The following is a 6406-nucleotide window of genomic DNA, read 5'->3' on the forward strand; positions in this document are numbered from 1 at the left end:
TCCTGATTGGTGTTTCAGGCTTCTTAGGGTATATTCCCAGCAGTGGGATCACTGGGTCAAATGGAAGTTCAATTTTTAATTTTTTGAGGTAGCACCATATTGTTTTCCATAGCGGCTGCACCAGTCTGCATTCCCACCAGCAGTGTATTAGAGTCCCCTTTTCTCCACACCCTCGCCAACACTTGTGTCTCAAAACATATTTCTACAAACCTATATCCTACTAAAGACTAAGATTCGTGGAATATACATATATATACATATATATATATATATATATATATATATATATATATATGTGTGTGTGTGTGTGTGTGTGTGTGTGTGTGTGTGTGTGTGTATTAGGCACTGGAAAATGAGTTAATACACATAGTAAAATATTTACCTTAACTCATTTAAGACTTATCATTACTTTATGGGATAGGTCTTTCTATTGTTCTCTTTTATAGAAGAGGGGAAGCGAGGCCCAGAGAGGTTAACTAACTTTTGCAAGAGCTCACAGCTCTTAGGAGGAAGAAGGGTGGGGCTTCTGGCTCCAAATCTTCCTTGCTGTAGTACAACCTCTACCCACTCTAGCCAGGATGGTTCTTCCATTTGAACTCCTATAATTCTTAGCATCAGTCATTCCAATTTCATACTGAAAATGTCTAGCTTTGTATGTTTGTTCCATTTCATCTCAGTACACCATGTCTTTCCAACTAGACTCTAAAACATTGAATGCATGAACTGTAAATAAACTTCTCTGTTATCCTCACAGTACTTAGCACTATTCTCCACTGATTAAATAAAATTTAATTGGACTTTCCACAAAGAGATAACTTTCAAAATAACTATTCCAATAATTTTGCAATCAAATAAACTCTACCAACATCCTTTGCTAGGTTAATGCCTTTTTATCTCATTCTATTCCTTTTGATAGATGAAACCAAAAATAATCAGTTTGCATCTTCAAAGTGCTCCACGCCCATGAAAGCAGGGGAAGAGTGAGCCATCACTAGGACACAAAAGTGTTCTGTTCAAGGCAATCAAATAAATCAAGCAACTCCCAAAATATAGTTAAAGCAAAATGACTCAGACACAGCTCATGTTTTTAGTCACTTAGAATCCATAGTTACTCTGAAACACGAATCGTTTTTAAAGCATTAGTCATTTTGCTTTCCCTGATAAATTATCTGAATGGTTACAATTTAAAGATTTAAAATACATAGTCAAAACCTAACATTTCAAATTAGTGCCACTCTTTAGGACAAACACTAACTAATAATAACGATCTGTAAAAGCATCCTGGAGAAACTAATTTTCTACCATTTTCTTTTTATTAAGCTCATCTGAAAAAGAAAAAGAGCATTCTTCCATGGGGCTATCCTAAAGAAAGCACACCACAGTAGAAACCATGCAACTAAAAAGTTATTACTCAAAATTAAAAGCTGTTTTACTATCTCACCTACGAAAGCATTTATTCCCATGCTGAACAATTAAATATGATTCAAGACCTTTATTTAGAAATAATTGAGTCTTACCAAATCAATGAACTAAAACAATTCAAATTCCTAAGTGACCTACTTTATCAGTAGCTCAAGGATGACAAATAGGTTTAATCATATATTCCATCTCCTACTGGTTGGTGGTAGAGGCCTGGATACTGTGTTGAGAATGATTCTGAGGTCACATTCCAAGAGAAAACATGTTTGGATCAATTAGCAATCAGCAATGCACGTGTGCCAGTACCCAAATTTGGGACTAATTGCCATAATTTATGAAAAGTAAAATACAAACCCTTGATCTGAAATGAGGGATGTGGACCAGGGATTTCACAGTTCTACTGAATTGTTTGGTTCATTTAAAGAGAGAGAATGCATTGCTAATTACTGCCCCAGACTTACGATGCTCTACTCAAACATCAGTAAAGGAATAGGAGAGGGACTGATCTCTTATTGGCCGTCTACTATGTGTCAAGCACTGAGCCTTACCTCAACCATTCACTCTCATGGCCATATTCAAGATTTTTGTCATTACCAATAACAGCAGCCCTCCACTATCTTAATGTCAATAATTATATCCCCCAAACACCACTTCCTATCTTTCTGGCTTACTCTCTCTGGTACCCAGTCTTTCAATAATCCCTCTACACCACTGATATGCCCAATTCATTGATCCTACCACCCTTTCACTATCTCTCACCTCCCTACAATGTCCCTGTTTTCCATCATAAACTCCATTGTCAATTATCACTCCCTTAGCATACATTGTCAACTCCATTGTTCTTTTATCTCTTTATCATAATCTCCTAGCAAACCCCCACACTTTGTTAAATCCACATCTCTGCTGACTCCAGACCTGCATCCATGCAAACTAAACATTGCCATTGGGGGGGGGGGGGGGATTCCTAACTGTAGTGACTGGTCTCACTCTGAATTCATGATTGTCTCAAGGAGGTCCTTGTAAAACTGACCATTCCACTATATTTCTTCACTCTCCCACTAGATATCAATTTCATACCTTCTCCTCTCTCTTGTCTCTTCTTTCTTACTTACTCTCAGCTGATGGCAGTTTCCTGCTTCATGGAAAAAATTAAAAAAAAGAATCCCCACAAGCTCTTACCATACCTTCCAACCACCTACCTGCATCTGTTTTTCTATGATCTACCCTCTCTTCTGATACAATGGATGAGCTGTCCTTGCTCTGATCAAAAGCCAAATCCTCCACTTGTACATTCAATCCCATCCCTCTTGCTTAATCAAAAGAAAATTTCTCTAGCAATTCTCCCCTCCTTTGACATAATTAATTCTCCATTTTATAGCCAAAATCTTTGGGGGAAAGAACTCTTCCTGCTTCCATTTCTCTTCCTCGTCTTTCTTGAATTTACACCAATCATACTTTCCTCCCCACCTCTACCCTACCCCACATACACCACTGAAAGAATTCTTGTCAAGGTCACAAACAGCCCTTTCATTGCTAATGATCCAATCTCAGAACTCATCTCTCTTGACCTATCGATAGCATTTTATATAGTTGATCATGCCCTCCTTTAAAAAAATCTTCGTTGGCTTCCAGAACACCAGACATTCCTGTTTTTTCCTATATCACTAATGACAATTTCTCAATATCTTTTGCTGGTTCCTTCTCATCCCTGAACCTCTAAACATTGGAATGTTCCAGGACCTCATTTCTTCTCTACCTAAACCCACTCCTTTGATCATCTTATTTTGCTATCTTTATGTTAATGACTTCCAAATATGATCTCCAACACAGACTTCTCTCTTGAACTTCAGACCAGCAAATTCAACTGCTAATTCAGTTACTCCACTGAATTATCTAATATGCATTTCTAAACTTTCATTTCCAAAATTAAACCTCTGATATTCCCACAAAAAACAACTCATCCCAGTCTTACCTCAGTAAATAACAGCCCCATCAAGCCAGTTTCTCCCACCAAAAAAATAAAAATAAAAACTTGGAGTCATTCTTGAATCCTCTTGTCTTTAGTCCCTTATACCCAATCCATCAGCACATCCTCTTGGCTCTACTTCTAAATATGACCACTCTACATCTGACCACTTCTCACTACTTTATGGACTAAGCCACCATTATCTCTTGCCTAGTTTCCTTGATACTGCTCTTGCCCCAACTACAATCTATTCTCAAGCAGCTGAATTAATCATTTTAAAGAGTAAGTCAAGTTATGTCATTCTTCTGCTTAAAACCCTTCAATGACTTCCTATCTTGCTCAGAATAAAAGATGAAGTCCTTTCAGAAGCCAAGACCCTGCAATACCCTCCCTATAGATACCTCTCTGACCTCAGCTCCTACTATATTACCCCACTCACTCCATTTGAATTATATTAGCCTCTTTGTTGTTCTTTGAACACAGTATTCATCCTGTCACCTCAGGGCCTTTGAACTTGCTATTTCCTCTTCTTGGAATGCTCTTTATCCAGATGTCCACTGTTTGCTTCTTCTTAAGGTCTTTGCTCAAATGTCATCTTCTCAAATGAAATCTTCCCTGACCACCCTATTTAAATTCTGAGAAAATTCCAGCATGCCTTTCACCCTACACTGTTTTATTTTTCTCCATAGCTGTTCTCATTATCAGACATACTATCTATTTTATACATATGCATTTGTTTGTCTACCCCCACGAATAAAAATTTCACAAGAACAGAGCACTTTTGTCTGTTCACTGATTGTTACCCAGGATCCAGAACAGTACCTAGTACAGAATAGACAGTAAATATTTTTTGAAATAATGAAGAACTAAATGTTACCTCATTTTATCTGCACTTAAACCCTATAAGGCAGATCTTATTACCCCTACTTTACTGATGTAGAAAGTGAGGCTCAAATTAATTAAATAATACATCCAATAGCATACACACAATGAATAGAGGAGTCAAGATTTAACCACCAAACCTACTTTCAAAGCCTGTCCTTTTTTCATGACCCTGAATTTATATATTTTTTAAGAAGTAAATACTTGTCCATGTGGCATAGGCTTAAAATAAATTGAAAAGTCTCTGAAACCCAATCATGTGGTACCAAATAAACATAAGGAATTCTAGATAATATAGTGCAGTAATGGTGGTATATTTTTCTTACTCTGCTCAAATCTCCCCCATAAAACCAGACAGACAAACTTAGCAAAAATAAAACCTATGAACAACATCTATAACAAACTAGGTAGCAAGATATTCCCAGAAAACAATATAAGGAGACGACAACTCATTGATACACACAGGACCAACATGGTATCAGCACCTGCACAGGATTCACAGATAATATATTCCTCCCCCTCCCCCTCCTCCTCCCCCTCTTCCTCCTCCTATTATGTTGCCTTTGGAGAATAATAGGAAACCAATTATCTTGAAAACCGTTAAATGAAGGGGGGAAAAATCAAGTGTTTATCCTACCTTTCTTTTTTATTGAATTTACTGGGGTGATTTTGGTTAATAAAATTATACAGGTTTCAGGTGTACAGTTCTATAATACATCATCTATAGATTGTATTGTGTCTATGAGGTTTTTTGGGGGGTGGAGGTAATTTTTTTTTTTTTTTTTGCTTAATCCCTTCACCTTTTTTGTCCTCCCTTTCTTTAATGAACTATACCACTGGTTAACCAAATGATAGATAAATATTTCAACTAATAAGTGAAAAAGAAATTAGAGCATTATAACATCACTATTTTACAAATACTAATCTAGGCATTAAGCATTAAAGGTTGCTAACATCACAAAAATAGAGCTATCCAGTTGTTAAACGCCTGCTGATAAAATATCATATTGCCTACAGTCTAGCCAAAAGATATTTTTTTAATTGAATCGGAATCTGAACAAATTTCTAGATTGAGATTTCTCAGTCTCAGTGCTAATGATATTTGGAGCTGGATAATTCCATGCTGTGAGGGTCTGTCCTATGCATTGTAGGATATGCTAGTGGTACCACCCACCCTACTGTAAAACCAAAAATGTCTCCAAACATTACCAAATGTCTTTGGGCATGAGCATAATATCACCCCCCCCCCAATGAAAACCACTGCTCTAGATGCAACATCCATTCCACAAGAAGGTGTTAAACAAAACAATGTGGAGCCCTGGCCAGTTTGGCTCAGTAGTTAGAATGTTGGCCTGCAGACCAAAGAGTCATGAGTTTGATTCTGGTCAAGGGCACATACCTTGGTTGCAGTTTGATTCCTGGCCCTGGTTGGGGTCATATGGGAGGGAACCATATGTGTCTCTCTCACAGTTGTTTCTCTCTCCCTCCCTTCCTCCCTTCCACTCTACCAAAAGATCAATGAAAAAAATAATTTCGGGTGAGGATTAAAAAAAACAAAACAAAACATGGATGCAATCAGTAAAATACAGATTGTGGAAACCTTCACAGATCAAATGACCCAGATTCTTTCATGAATAAATTTCCAGGGAAAAAGGCAAAGATGGAGGGGGGACCCTTTAGATAAAAATGGGGGGAAACAAGGGGACATCTGTAATACTTTCAACAATAAAGATATATCAAAAATAGACATTTAAAAAAAAACAGGTAAAACTAAACTGTATAGGGTTTAAGGATGCACTATATAGGGTTTAAGTTGAGAGATAAAATTATAAAGAAATAGAAGGAAGTGATAACTATAAAAGTCCTATAGGTAGAGAGGTAAGTGATTGAGATCGGAATGAGTCTTCTGGTCAGCTTTGGGGTTTCTTAGGTGACTGGCAAGATTCTATTTATTGATTTGGGTGTAATTTAAAAGGCCGTTGACCTTATAACAATTCATTAAGTTTTATAGTTGTTATATCCAGTTTTCTGTGTCTATGATTGTCAAATAAAAATGCATAATGAGTAAAAACATAATAAATAAACACAAGAATCTGCCTTCCTTTCCACTTCACTTGAGTTGGAGTTCTGTGGGAACTG

Source organism: Molossus molossus, unplaced genomic scaffold, assembly GCF_014108415.1.
Source record: "Molossus molossus isolate mMolMol1 unplaced genomic scaffold, mMolMol1.p scaffold_m16_p_2, whole genome shotgun sequence".
Taxonomy (NCBI): domain Eukaryota; kingdom Metazoa; phylum Chordata; class Mammalia; order Chiroptera; family Molossidae; genus Molossus; species Molossus molossus.